The sequence below is a fragment of the Schistocerca gregaria genome, chromosome 9, assembly GCF_023897955.1.
Source record: "Schistocerca gregaria isolate iqSchGreg1 chromosome 9, iqSchGreg1.2, whole genome shotgun sequence".
In the NCBI taxonomy this organism is placed as follows: Eukaryota; Metazoa; Arthropoda; class Insecta; order Orthoptera; family Acrididae; genus Schistocerca; species Schistocerca gregaria.
Window position 1 is genome coordinate 259,109,151 of NC_064928.1, and position 16,446 is coordinate 259,125,596.

A 16,446-nucleotide genomic window follows, 5' to 3' on the forward strand; every position below is an offset into this window, starting at 1 on the left:
ATTGTCCCGTACAACGCGGCTGCTATATCTCCCTTTATGCAAAATCCTAAGGTCCTAGCTCATGCATAAGGCACCAAAGCCGTCTAAAAAGGCAATAATAGATAACTAAAACTTGAATTGTACTGCTTCGTACTGGCTGTCACATCAACTTAGGAGCTTCTTCTGTGTTCTATTATGGTGCTTTTAGTGACTTCGCTTACCGCAGGACGCGACATAGCTTTGCACACGGTAAATGTAACCGTTTCAGAGAGAATAGCGGCCAATATGACTATGTGGCGTTAAGTCGATTCGATAGCAAATAACGAAAACGGGCGGATTTCTCAGGTTTTCACTACATATGAACACTTTTCACATTCCCCCGTGCAACGCGGCAGGTAGACCGACCTTCATGCAAAATCGTAAGGTCCTAGCTCATGTCCAAGGCACCAAAGCCGTCTAAAAAGTCAATAATCGATAACTTAAACTTGAATTGTACTGCTTCGTACTAGCTATCACATCAACTTAGAAGACTCTTCTGTGTTCTCGTATGGTGCTTTTAGTGTCTCCGCATACCGCAGCACGCGACATTGCTTTGCACACGATAAATGTATCGGTTTCAGACAGAATAGCGGTCACTATGACGATCTGGCATTAAGTCGATTCGATAGCAAATGACGAAAACGGGCGGATTTCTCAGGTTTTCACTGCATATGAACACTTTTTACATTCCGCCTCGCAGCGCGGCTGCTAGACCTCCTTTCATGCAAAATCGTAAGGTCCTAGCTCATGTCCAAGTCACCAAAGCCGTCTAAAAAGTCAATAATCAAAAACTAAAACTTGAATTGTACCGCTTCGTACTCTTTATCACATCTACTTAGAAGCTTCTTCTGTGTTGTAATAAGGTGCTTTTAGTGTCCCCCCATACCGCAGCACGCGACATAGCTTTGCACACGATAAATGTATCGGTTTCAGAGAGAATAGCGGTCAATATGACGATCTGGCATTTAGTCGATTCGATAGCAAATGACGAAAACGGGCGGATTTCTCAGGTTTTCACAACATATGAGCACTATTCACATACCCCAGTGCAACGCGGCTGCTAGACATCCCTTCATGCAAAATCTTAAGGTCCTAGCTCATGTCCAAAGCACCAAATCCGTCTACAAAGTTAATAATTGATAACTAAAACTTAAAATGTACTGCTTCGTACTGGCTATCACATCAACCTAGAAGCTTCATTTGTGTTCTGTTATGGTGCTTTTAGTGTCTCCACATACCGCAGCACGCGACATAGCATTGCACACGATTAATGTAACCGTTTCAGGGAGAAGAGCGGCCAATGTGGACACCTGGCATTAAGTCGATTCGATAGCAAATGACGAAAAAGGCCGGATTTCTCAGGTTTTCACTAAATATGAGCACTATTCACATTCTCCCGTGCAACACGGCTGCTAGACCTCCCTTCATGGAAAATCTTAAGGACCTACCTCATGTCCAAGGCACCAAAGCCGTCTAAAAAGGCAATAATAGCAACTAAAACATGAATTGTACTGCTTCGTACTGGCTATCACATCAACTTAGAATCTTCTTCCTTGTTCTATTATGGTGCTTTTAGTGTCTCCGTATACCGCAGCACGCGACGTAGCATTGAACACGATAAATGTAACCGTTTCAGAGAGAAGAGTGGCCAATATACCGATCTGGCATTAAGTCGATTCGATAGCAAATGACGAAAACGGGCGGATTTCTCAGGTTTCCACTACATATGAACACTTTTCACATTCCCCCGTGCAACGCGGCTACTAGACCTCCCTTCATGCAAAATCTTAAGGTCCTAGCTCATGTCCAAGGCACCAAATCCGTCTAAAAAGTCAATAATCGAAAACTAAAACTTGAATTGTACTGCTTCGTACTAGCTATCACATCAACTTAGAAGACTCTTCTGTGTTCTATTATGGTGCTTTTAGTGTCTCCGTATACCGCAGCACGCGACATAGCTTTGCACACGATAAATGTATCGGTTTCAGAGAGAATAGCGGTCAATATGACGATCTGGCATTAAGTCGATTCGATAGCAAATGACGAAAACGGGCGGATTTCTCAGGTTTCCACTACATATGAATACTTTTCACATTCCCCCGTGCAACGCGGCTACTAGACCTCCCTTCATGCAAAATCTTAAGGTCCTAGCTCATGTCCAAGGCACCAAAGCCGTCTAAAAAGTCAATAATCGAAAACTAAAACTTGAATTGTACTGCTTCGTACTAGCTATCACATCAACTTAGAAGACTCTTCTGTGTTCTATTATGGTGCTTTTAGTGTCTCCGTATACCGCAGCACGCGACATAGCTTTGCACACGATAAATGTATCGGTTTCAGAGAGAATAGCGGTCAATATGACGATCTGGCATTAAGTCGATTCGATAGCAAATGACGAAAACGGGCGGATTTCTCAGGTTTTCACTACATATGAACACTTTTCACGTTCCCCCGTTAATCGTGGCTGCTAGAACACCCTCAAGTAAAATCTTAAGGTCATACCTCATATCCAAGACACCAAAGACGTCTAAAAAGACAATAATCGATAATTTAAAACTTGAATTGTACTGCATCGTACTGGCTATCACATCCACTTAGAAGCTTCATCTGTGTTCTACTATGGTGCTTTTAGTGTCTCTGCATTCCGCAGATCGCGACATAGATTTGCACACGATAAATGTAACCGTTTCTGAGAGAAGAGCGGCTAATATGACGAACTTGCATTAAGTCGATTCGATAGCAAATGACGAAAACGGGCGGATTTCTCAGGTTTCCACTACATATGAACACTTTTCACATTCCCCCGTGCAACGCGACTGCTAGACCTCCCTTCATGCAAAATCGTAAGGTCCCAGCTCATGTCCAAGGCACCAAAGCCGTCAAAAAGTCAATAATCGATAACTAAAACTTGAATTGTACTGCTTCGTACTAGCTATCACATCAACTTAGAAGACTCTTCTGTGTTCTGTTATGGTGCTTTTAGTGTCTCCGCATACCGCAGCACGCGACATAGCTTTGCACACGATAAATGTATCGGTTTCAGAGAGAATAGCGGTCAATATGACGATCTGGCATTAAGTCGATTCGATAGCAAATGACGAAAACGGGCGGATTTCTCAGGTTTCCACTACATATGAACACTTTTCACATTCCCCCGTGCAACGCGGCTGCTAGACCTCCCTTCATGCAAAATCGTAAGGTCCTAGCTCATGTCCAAGGCACCAAAGCCGTCTAAAAAGTCAATAATCGATAACTAAAACTTGAATTGTACTGCTTCATACTAGCTATCACATCAACTTAGAAGACTCTTCTGTGTTCTATTATGGTGCTTTTAGTGTCTCCGCATACCGCAGCACGCGACATAGCTTTGCACACGATAAATGTATCGGTTTCAGAGAGAATAGCGGTCAATATGACGATCTGGCATTACGTCGATTCGATAGCAAATGACGAAAAAGGCCGGATTTCTCAGGTTTTCACTAAATATGAGCACTATGCACATTCTCCCGTGTAACACGGCTGCTAGACCTCCCTTCATGGAAAATCTTAAGGACCTACCTCTTGTCCAAGGCACCAAAGCCGTCTAAAATGGCAATAATCGACAACTAAAACATGAATTGTACTGCTTCGTACTGGCTATCACATCAACTTAGAATCTTCTTCCTTGTTCTATTATGGTGCTTTTAGTGTCTCCGTATACCGCAGCACGCGACGTAGCATTGAACACGATAAATGTAACCGTTTCAGAGAGAAGAGTGGCCAATATGCCGATGTGGCATTACGTCGATTCGATAGCAAATGACGAAAACGGGCGGATTTCTCAGGTTTCCACTACATATGAACACTTTTCACATTCCCCCGTGCAACGCGGCTACTAGACCTCCCTTCATGCAAAATCTTAAGGTCCTAGCTCATGTCCAAGGCACCAAAGCCGTCTAAAAAGTCAATAATCGAAAACTAAAACTTGAATTGTACTGCTTCGTACTAGCTATCACATCAACTTAGAAGACTCTTCTGTGTTCTAATATGGTGCTTTTAGTGTCTCCGCATACCGCAGCACGCGACATAGCTTTGCACACGATAAACGTATCGGTTTCAGAGAGAATAGCGGTCAATATGACGATCTGGCATTAAGTCGATTCGATAGCAAATGACGAAAACGGGCGGATTTCTCAGGTTTTCACTACATATGAACACTTTTCACGTTCCCCCGTTAATCGTGGCTGCTAGAACACCCTCAAGTAAAATCTTAAGGTCATACCTCATATCCAAGACACCAAAGACGTCTAAAAAGACAATAATCGATAATTTAAACTTGAATTGTACTCCATCGTACTGGCTATCACATTAACTTAGAATATTCTTCTGTGTTACATTATGGTGGTTTTAGTGTCTCTGCATTCCGCAGATCGCGACATAGATTTGCACACGATAAATGTAACCGTTTCTGAGAGAAGGGCAGCCAATATGACGAACTTGCATTAAGTCGATTCGATAGCAAATGACGAAAACGGGCGGATTTCTCAGGTTTCCACTACATATGAACACTTTACACATTCCCCCGTGCAACGCGACTGCTAGACCTCCCTTCATGCAAAATCTTAAGGTTTCAGCTCATGTCCAAGGCACCAAAGCCGTCTAAAAAGTCAATAATCGATAACTAAAACTTGAATTGTACTGCTACGTACTGGCTATCACATCAACTTAGAAGCTTCTTCTGTGTTGTATTATGGTGCTTTTAGTGTCTCCGCATACCGCATCACGCGACATTGCTCTGCACACGATAAATGTAAGCGTTTCAGAGAGAAGAGCGGCCAATATGACGATCTGGCATTAAGTCATTCGATTGTAAATGACGAAAACGTGAGGATTTCTCAGGTGTTCACCACATATGAGCACTTTTGACATTCCCCCTTGCAACGCGGCTGCTATATCTCCCTTTATGCAAAATCCTAAGGTCCTAGCTCATGCCCAAGGCACCAAAGCCGTCTAAAAAGTCAATAATAGATAACTAAAACTTGAATTGTACTGCTTCGTACTGGCTATCACATCAACTTAGAATATTCTTCTGTGTTCCATTATGGTGCTTTTAGTGTCACTGCCTTCCGCAGATCGCGATATAGATTTGCACACGATAAAAGTAACCGTTTCTGATAGAAGAGCGGCCAATATGACGAACTGGCATTAAGTCGATTCAATAGCAAATGACGAAAACGGCTGGATTTCTCAGGTGTTCACCACATATGAGCACTTTTCACATTCCCCCGTGCAACGCGGCTGCTAGACCGACCTTCATGCAAAATCGTAAGGTCCTAGCTCATGTCCAAGGCACCAAAGCCGTCTAAAAAGTCAATAATCGATAACTAAAACTTGAATTGTACTGCTTCGTACTAGCTATCACATCAACTTAGAAGACTCTTCTGTGTTCTCGTATGGTGCTATTAGTGTCTCCGCATACCGCAGCACGCGACATAGCTTTGCACACGATAAATGTATCGGTTTCAGAGAGAATAGCGGTCACTATGACGATCTGGCATTAAGTCGATTCGATAGCAAATGACGAAAACGGGCGGATTTCTCAGGTTTTCACTACATATGAACACTTTTCACATTCCCCCGTGCGACGCGGCTGCTAGACCTCCGCTCATGCAAGGTCGTAAGGTCCTAGCTCATGTTCAAGGCACAAAAATCGTCTAAGAAGCCAATAATCGTTAACTAAAACTTGAATTATACTGCTTCGTACTGGCTATCACATCAACTTAGAAGTATCTTCTGTGTTCTATTATGCTGCTTTTAGTGTCTCCGCATACCGCAGCACGCGACATTGCTTTGCACACGATAAATGTATCGGTTTCAGAGAGAATAGCGGTCAATATGACGATCTGGTATTTAGTCGATTCGATAGCAAATGACGAAAACGGGCTGATTTCTCAGGTTTTCACAACATATGAGCACTATTCACATACCCCAGTGCAACGCGGCTGCTAGACATCCCTTCATGCAAAATCTTAAGGTCCTAGCTCATGTCCAAAGCACCAAATCCGTCTACAAAGTTAATAATTGATAACTAAAACTTAAAATGTACTGCTTCGTACTGGCTATCACATCAACCTAGAAGCTTCATTTGTGTTCTGTTATGGTGCTTTTAGTGTCTCCACATACCGCAGCACGCGACATAGCATTGCACACGATTAATGTAACCGTTTCAGAGAGAAGAGTGGCCAATATGGCGATCTGGCGTTAAGTCGATTCGATAGCAAATGACGAAAACGGGCGGATTTCTCAGGTTTCCACTACATATGAACACTTTTCACATTCCCCCGTGCAACGCGGCTTCTAGACCTCCCTTCATGCAAAATCTTAAGGTCCTAGCTCATGTCCAAGGCACCAAAGCCGTCTAAAAAGTCAATAATCGAAAACTAAAACTTGAATTGTACTGCTTCCTACTGGCTATCACATCAACTTAGAATATTCTTCTGTGTTCCATTATTGTGCTCTTAGTGTCTCTGTGGCCAAGATAGATACGAAGCCCACACCTACTACAGTAGTACAAGTTTATATGCCAACTAGCTCTGCAGATGATGAAGAAATTGAAGAAATGTACGATGAAATAAAAGAAATTATGCAGATAGTGAAGGGAGACGAAAATTTAATAGTAATGGGTGACTGGAATTCGAGTGTATGAAAAGGGAGAGAAGGAAACATAGTAGGTGAATATGGATTGGGGCTAAGAAATGAAAGAGGAAGCCGCCTAGTAGAATTTTGCACAGAGCACAACTTAATCATAGCTAACACTTGGTTTAAGAATCATGAAAGAAGGTTGTATACGTGGAAGAACCCTGGAGATACTAAAAGGTATCAGATAGATTATATAATGGTAAGACAGAGATTTAGGAACCAGGTTTTAAGTTGTAAGACATTTCCAGGGGCAGATGTGGACTCTGACCACAATCTATTGGTTATGACCTGTAGATTAAAACTGAAGAAACTGCAAAAATGTGTTAAATTAAGGAGATGGGACCTGGATAAACTGAAAGAACCAGAGGTTGTACTGAGTTTCAGGGAGAGGATAAGGGAACAATTGACAGGGATAGGGGAAAGAAATACAGTAGAAGAAGAATGGGTAGCTCTGAGGAATGAAGTAGTGAAGGCAGCAGAGGATAAAGTAGGTAAAAAGACGAGGGCTGCTAGAAATCCTTGGGTAACAGAAGAAATATTGAATTTAATTGATGAAAGGAGAAAATATAAAAATGCAGTAAATGAAGCAGGCAAAAAGGAATACAAACGTCTCAAAAATGAGATCGACAGGAAGTGCAAAATGGCTAAACAGGGATGGCTAGAGGACAAATGTAAGGATGTAGAAGCTTATCTCACTAGGGGTAAGATAGATACTGCCTACAGGAAAATTAAAGAGACCTTTGGAGAGAAGAGAACCATGTGTATGAATATCAAGAGCTCAGATGGCAACCCAGTTCTAAGCAAAGAAGGGAAGGCAGAAAGGTGGAAGGAGTATATAGAAGGTTTATACAAGGGCGATGTACTTGAGGACAATATTATGGAAATGAAAGAGGATGTAGATGAAGACGAAATGGGAGATACGATACTGCGTGAAGAGTTTGACAGAGCACTGAAAGACCTGAGTCGAAACAAGGCCCCCGGAGTAGACAACATTCCATTAGAACTACTGACGGCCTTGGGAGAACCAGTCCTGACAAAACTCTACCAGCTGGTGAGCAAGATGTATGAGACAGGCGAAATACCCTCAGACTTCAAGAAGAATATAATAATTCCAATCCCAAAGAAAGCAGGTGCTGACAGATGTGAAAATTACAGAACTATCAGTTTAATAAGCCACGGCTGCAAAATACTAACGCGAATTCTTTACAGACGAATGGAAAAACTGGTAGATGCAGACCTCGGGGAGGATCAGTTTGGATTCCGTCGAAATGTTGGAACACGTGAGGCAATACTGACCTTACGACTTATCTTAGAAGAAAGATTAAGAAAAGGCAAACCTACGTTTCTAGCATTTGTAGACTTAGAGAAAGCTTTTGACAATGTTGACTGGAATACTCTTTTTCAAATTCTAAAGGTGGCAGGGGTAAAATACAGGGAGCGAAAGGCTATTTATAATTTGTACAGAAACCAGATGGCAGTAATAAGAGTCGAGGGGCATGAAAGGGAAGCAGTGGTTGGGAAAGGAGTGAGACAGGGTTGTAGCCTCTCCCCGATGTTATTCAATCTGTATATTGAGCAAGCAGTAAAGGAAACAAAAGAAAAATTTGGAGTAGGTATTAAAATTCATGGAGACGAAGTAAAAACTTTGAGGTTCGCCGATGACATTGTAATTCTGTCAGAGACGGCAAAGGACTTGGAAGAGCAGTTGAACGGAATGGACAGTGTCTTGAAAGGAGGATATAAGATGAACATTAACAAAAGCAAAACGAGGATAATGGAATGTAGTCAAATTAAATCGGGTGATGCTGAGGGAATTAGATTAGGAAATGAGACACTTAAAGTAGTAAAGGAGTTTTGCTATTTGGGGAGTAAAATAACTGATGATGGTCGAAGTAGAGAGGATATAAAATGTAGACTGGCAATGGCAAGGAAAGCGTTTCTGAAGAAGAGAAATTTGTTAACATCGAATATAGATTTATGTATCAGGAAGTCGTTTCTGAAAGTATTTGTTTGGAGTGTAGCCATGTATGGAAGTGAAACATGGACGATAACTAGTTTGGACAAGAAGAGAATAGAAGCTTTCGAAATGTGGTGCTACAGAAGAATACTGAAGATAAGGTGGATAGATCACGTAACTAATGAGGAGGTATTGAATAGGATTGGGGAGAAGAGAAGTTTGTGGCACAACTTGACTAGAAGAAGGGATCGGTTGGTAGGACATGTTTTGAGGCATCAAGGGATCACAAATTTAGCATTGGAGGGCACCGTGGAGGGTAAAAATCGTAGAGGGAGACCGAGAGATCAGTACACTAAGCAGATTCAGAAGGACGTAGGTTGCAGTAGGTACTGGGAGATGAAGCAGCTTGCACAGGATAGAGTAGCATGGAGAGCTGCATCAAACCAGTCTCAGGACTGAAGACAACAACAACAGTGTCTCTGCCTTCCGCATATCGCGACATAGATTTGCACACGATAAATGTAACCGTTTCTGAGAGAAGAGCGGCCAATATGATGAACTGGCATTAAGTCAATTCAATAGCAAATTACGAAAACGGCCGGTTTTCTCAGGTTTTCACAACATATGAGCACTATTCACATACCCCAGTGCAACACGGCTGCTAGACATCCCTTCATGCAAAATCTTAAGGTCCTAGCTCATGCCAAGGCACCAAATCCGTCTACAAAGTCAATAATTGATAACTAAAACTTAAAATGTGCTGCTTCGTACCGGCTATCACAACAACCTGGAAGCTTCTTTTGTGTTTGGTTATGGTGCTTTTAGTGTATCCACATACCGCAGCACGCGAAATAGCATAGCACACGATTAATGTAACCGTTTCAGGGAGAAGAGCGGCCAATGTGGACACCTGGCATTAAGTCTATTCGATAGCAAATTACGAAAAAGGCCGGATTTCTCAGGTTTTGACTAAATGTGAGCACTATTCACATTGTCCCGTACAACGCGGCTGCTATATCTCCCTTTATGCAAAATCCTAAGGTCCTAGCTCATGCCCAAGGCACCAAAGCCGTCTAAAAAGGCAATAATAGATAACTAAAACTTGAATTGTACTGCTTCGTACTGGCTGTCACATCAACTTAGGAGCTTCTTCTGTGTTCTATTATGGTGCTTTTAGTGACTTCGCATACCGCAGGACGCGACATAGCTTTGCACACGGTAAATGTAACCGTTTCAGAGAGAATAGCGGCCAATATGACGATGTGGCGTTAAGTCGATTCGATAGCAAATAACGAAAACGGGCGGATTTCTCAGGTTTTCACTACATATGAACACTTTTCACATTCCCCCGTGCAACGCGGCAGGTAGACCGACCTTCATGCAAAATCGTAAGGTCCTAGCTCATGTCCAAGGCACCAAAGCCGTCTAAAAAGTCAATAATCGATAACTAAAACTTGAATTGTACTGCTTCGTACTAGCTATCACATCAACTTAGAAGTCTCTTCTGTGTTCTCGTATGGTGCTTTTAGTGTCTCCGCATACCGCAGCACGCGACATAGCTTTGCACACGATAAATGTATCGGTTTCAGACAGAATAGCGGTCACTATGACGATCTGGCATTAAGTCGATTCGATAGCAAATGACGAAAACGGGCGGATTTCTCGGGTTTTCACTACATATGAACACTTTTCACATTCCCCCGTGCAACGCGGCTGCTAGACCTCCGCTCATGCAAGGTCGTAAGGTCCTAGCTCATGTTCAAGGCACAAAAATCGTCTAAGAAGCCAATAATCGTTAACTAAAACTTGAATTGTACTGCTTCGTACTGGCTATCACATCAACTTAGAAGTATCTTCTGTGTTCTATTATGCTGCTTTTAGTGTCTCCGCATACCGCAGCACGCGACATTGCTTTGCACACGATAAATGTAAGCGTTTCAGAAAGAAGAGCGGCCAATATGACGATCTGGCATTAAGTCATTCGATAGTAAATGACGAAAACGGTCGGATTTCTCAGGTTTTCACTGCATATGAACACTTTTTACATTCCGCCTCGCAGCGCGGCTGCTAGACCTCCTTTCATGCAAAATCGTAAGGTCCTAGCTCATGTCCAAGACACCAAAGACGTCTAAAAAGACAATAATCGATAATTTAAACTTGAATTGTACTCCATCGTACTGGCTATCACATTAACTTAGAATATTCTTGTGTGTTACATTATGGTGGTTTTAGTGTCTCTGCATTCCGCAGATCGCGACATAGATTTGCACACGATAAATGTAACCGTTTCTGAGAGAAGAGCGGCCAATATGACGAACTTGCATTAAGTCGATTCGATAGCAAATGACGAAAACGGGCGGATTTCTCAGGTTTCCACTACATATGAACACTTTTCACATTCCCCCGTGCAACGCGACTGCTAGACCTCCCTTCATGCAAAATCGTAAGGTCCCAGCTCATGTCCAAGGCACCAAAGCCGTCAAAAAGTCAATAATCGATAACTAAAACTTGAATTGTACTGCTTCGTACTAGCTATCACATCAACTTAGAAGACTCTTCTGTGTTCTATTATGGTGCTTTTAGTGTCTCCGCATACCGCAGCACGCGACATAGCTTTGCACACGATAAATGTATCGGTTTCAGAGAGAATAGCGGTCAATATGACGATCTGGCATTAAGTCGATTCGATAGCAAATGACGAAAACGGGCGGATTTCTCAGGTTTTCACTACATACGAACACTTTTCACGTTCCCCCGTGCAACGTGGCTGCTAGAACACCCTCAAGTAAAATCTTAAGGTTATACCTCATATAAAAGGCACCAAAGACGTCTAAAAAGACAATAATCGATAATTTAAAACTTGAATTGTACTGCATCGTACTGGCTATCACATCCACTTAGAAGCTTCATCTGTGTTCTACTATGGTGCTTTTAGTGTCTCTGCATTCCGCAGATCGCGACATAGATTTGCACACGATAAAAGTCACCGTTTCTGAGAGAAGAGCGGCCAATATGACGAACTGGCATTAAGTCGATTCGATAGCAAATGACGAAAATGGGCGGATTTCTCAGGTTTTCACAACATGTGAACAATTTTCACATTCCCCCGTGCAACGCGGCTGCTAGCCCTCCGCTCATGCAAGGTCGTAAGGTCCTAGCTCATGTTCAAGGCACCAAAATCGTCTAAGAAGCTAATAATCGTTAACTAAAACTTGAATTGTACTGCTACGTACTGGCTATCACATCAACTTAGAAGCTTCTTCTGTGTTGTATTATGGTGCTTTTAGTGTCTCCGCATACCGCAGCACGCGACATAGCTTTGCACACGATAAATGTATCGGTTTCAGAGAGAATAGCGGTCAATATGACGATCTGGCATTACGTCGATTCGATAGCAAATGACGAAAAAGGCCGGATTTCTCAGGTTTTCACTAAATATGAGCACTATGCACATTCTCCCGTGTAACACGGCTGCTAGACCTCCCTTCATGGAAAATCTTAAGGACCTACCTCTTGTCCAAGGCACCAAAGCCGTCTAAAATGGCAATAATCGACAACTAAAACATGAATTGTACTGCTTCGTACTGGCTATCACATCAACTTAGAATCTTCTTCCTTGTTCTATTATGGTGCTTTTAGTGTCTCCGTATACCGCAGCACGCGACGTAGCATTGAACACGATAAATGTAACCGTTTCAGAGAGAAGAGTGGCCAATATGCCGATGTGGCATTACGTCGATTCGATAGCAAATGACGAAAACGGGCGGATTTCTCAGGTTTCCACTACATATGAACACTTTTCACATTCCCCCGTGCAACGCGGCTACTAGACCTCCCTTCATGCAAAATCTTAAGGTCCTAGCTCATGTCCAAGGCACCAAAGCCGTCTAAAAAGTCAATAATCGAAAACTAAAACTTGAATTGTACTGCTTCGTACTAGCTATCACATCAACTTAGAAGACTCTTCTGTGTTCTAATATGGTGCTTTTAGTGTCTCCGCATACCGCAGCACGCGACATAGCTTTGCACACGATAAACGTATCGGTTTCAGAGAGAATAGCGGTCAATATGACGATCTGGCATTAAGTCGATTCGATAGCAAATGACGAAAACGGGCGGATTTCTCAGGTTTTCACTACATATGAACACTTTTCACGTTCCCCCGTTAATCGTGGCTGCTAGAACACCCTCAAGTAAAATCTTAAGGTCATACCTCATATCCAAGACACCAAAGACGTCTAAAAAGACAATAATCGATAATTTAAACTTGAATTGTACTCCATCGTACTGGCTATCACATTAACTTAGAATATTCTTCTGTGTTACATTATGGTGGTTTTAGTGTCTCTGCATTCCGCAGATCGCGACATAGATTTGCACACGATAAATGTAACCGTTTCTGAGAGAAGGGCAGCCAATATGACGAACTTGCATTAAGTCGATTCGATAGCAAATGACGAAAACGGGCGGATTTCTCAGGTTTCCACTACATATGAACACTTTACACATCCCCCCGTGCAACGCGACTGCTAGACCTCCCTTCATGCAAAATCTTAAGGTTTCAGCTCATGTCCAAGCCACCAAAGCCGTCTAAAAAGTCAATAATCGATAACTAAAACTTGAATTGTACTGCTACGTACTGGCTATCACATCAACTTAGAAGCTTCTTCTGTGTTGTATTATGGTGCTTTTAGTGTCTCCGCATACCGCATCACGCGACATTGCTCTGCACACGATAAATGTAAGCGTTTCAGAGAGAAGAGCGGCCAATATGACGATCTGGCATTAAGTCATTCGATTGTAAATGACGAAAACGTGAGGATTTCTCAGGTGTTCACCACATATGAGCACTTTTGACATTCCCCCTTGCAACGCGGCTGCTATATCTCCCTTTATGCAAAATCCTAAGGTCCTAGCTCATGCCCAAGGCACCAAAGCCGTCTAAAAAGTCAATAATAGATAACTAAAACTTGAATTGTACTGCTTCGTACTGGCTATCACATCAACTTAGAATATTCTTCTGTGTTCCATTATGGTGCTTTTAGTGTCACTGCCTTCCGCAGATCGCGATATAGATTTGCACACGATAAAAGTAACCGTTTCTGATAGAAGAGCGGCCAATATGACGAACTGGCATTAAGTCGATTCAATAGCAAATGACGAAAACGGCTGGATTTCTCAGGTGTTCACCACATATGAGCACTTTTCACATTCCCCCGTGCAACGCGGCTGCTAGACCGACCTTCATGCAAAATCGTAAGGTCCTAGCTCATGTCCAAGGCACCAAAGCCGTCTAAAAAGTCAATAATCGATAACTAAAACTTGAATTGTACTGCTTCGTACTAGCTATCACATCAACTTAGAAGACTCTTCTGTGTTCTCGTATGGTGCTATTAGTGTCTCCGCATACCGCAGCACGCGACATAGCTTTGCACACGATAAATGTATCGGTTTCAGAGAGAATAGCGGTCACTATGACGATCTGGCATTAAGTCGATTCGATAGCAAATGACGAAAACGGGCGGATTTCTCAGGTTTTCACTACATATGAACACTTTTCACATTCCCCCGTGCGACGCGGCTGCTAGACCTCCGCTCATGCAAGGTCGTAAGGTCCTAGCTCATGTTCAAGGCACAAAAATCGTCTAAGAAGCCAATAATCGTTAACTAAAACTTGAATTATACTGCTTCGTACTGGCTATCACATCAACTTAGAAGTATCTTCTGTGTTCTATTATGCTGCTTTTAGTGTCTCCGCATACCGCAGCACGCGACATTGCTTTGCACACGATAAATGTATCGGTTTCAGAGAGAATAGCGGTCAATATGACGATCTGGTATTTAGTCGATTCGATAGCAAATGACGAAAACGGGCTGATTTCTCAGGTTTTCACAACATATGAGCACTATTCACATACCCCAGTGCAACGCGGCTGCTAGACATCCCTTCATGCAAAATCTTAAGGTCCTAGCTCATGTCCAAAGCACCAAATCCGTCTACAAAGTTAATAATTGATAACTAAAACTTAAAATGTACTGCTTCGTACTGGCTATCACATCAACCTAGAAGCTTCATTTGTGTTCTGTTATGGTGCTTTTAGTGTCTCCACATACCGCAGCACGCGACATAGCATTGCACACGATTAATGTAACCGTTTCAGAGAGAAGAGTGGCCAATATGGCGATCTGGCGTTAAGTCGATTCGATAGCAAATGACGAAAACGGGCGGATTTCTCAGGTTTCCACTACATATGAACACTTTTCACATTCCCCCGTGCAACGCGGCTTCTAGACCTCCCTTCATGCAAAATCTTAAGGTCCTAGCTCATGTCCAAGGCACCAAAGCCGTCTAAAAAGTCAATAATCGAAAACTAAAACTTGAATTGTACTGCTTCCTACTGGCTATCACATCAACTTAGAATATTCTTCTGTGTTCCATTATTGTGCTCTTAGTGTCTCTGTGGCCAAGATAGATACGAAGCCCACACCTACTACAGTAGTACAAGTTTATATGCCAACTAGCTCTGCAGATGATGAAGAAATTGAAGAAATGTACGATGAAATAAAAGAAATTATGCAGATAGTGAAGGGAGACGAAAATTTAATAGTAATGGGTGACTGGAATTCGAGTGTAGGAAAAGGGAGAGAAGGAAACATAGTAGGTGAATATGGATTGGGGCTAAGAAATGAAAGAGGAAGCCGCCTAGTAGAATTTTGCACAGAGCACAACTTAATCATAGCTAACACTTGGTTTAAGAATCATGAAAGAAGGTTGTATACGTGGAAGAACCCTGGAGATACTAAAAGGTATCAGATAGATTATATAATGGTAAGACAGAGATTTAGGAACCAGGTTTTAAGTTGTAAGACATTTCCAGGGGCAGATGTGGACTCTGACCACAATCTATTGGTTATGACCTGTAGATTAAAACTGAAGAAACTGCAAAAATGTGTTAAATTAAGGAGATGGGACCTGGATAAACTGAAAGAACCAGAGGTTGTACTGAGTTTCAGGGAGAGGATAAGGGAACAATTGACAGGGATAGGGGAAAGAAATACAGTAGAAGAAGAATGGGTAGCTCTGAGGAATGAAGTAGTGAAGGCAGCAGAGGATAAAGTAGGTAAAAAGACGAGGGCTGCTAGAAATCCTTGGGTAACAGAAGAAATATTGAATTTAATTGATGAAAGGAGAAAATATAAAAATGCAGTAAATGAAGCAGGCAAAAAGGAATACAAACGTCTCAAAAATGAGATCGACAGGAAGTGCAAAATGGCTAAACAGGGATGGCTAGAGGACAAATGTAAGGATGTAGAAGCTTATCTCACTAGGGGTAAGATAGATACTGCCTACAGGAAAATTAAAGAGACCTTTGGAGAGAAGAGAACCATGTGTATGAATATCAAGAGCTCAGATGGCAACCCAGTTCTAAGCAAAGAAGGGAAGGCAGAAAGGTGGAAGGAGTATATAGAAGGTTTATACAAGGGCGATGTACTTGAGGACAATATTATGGAAATGAAAGAGGATGTAGATGAAGACGAAATGGGAGATACGATACTGCGTGAAGAGTTTGACAGAGCACTGAAAGACCTGAGTCGAAACAAGGCCCCCGGAGTAGACAACATTCCATTAGAACTACTGACGGCCTTGGGAGAACCAGTCCTGACAAAACTCTACCAGCTGGTGAGCAAGATGTATGAGACAGGCGAAATACCCTCAGACTTCAAGAAGAATATAATAATTCCAATCCCAAAGAAAGCAGGTGCTGACAGATGTGAAAATTACAGAACTATCA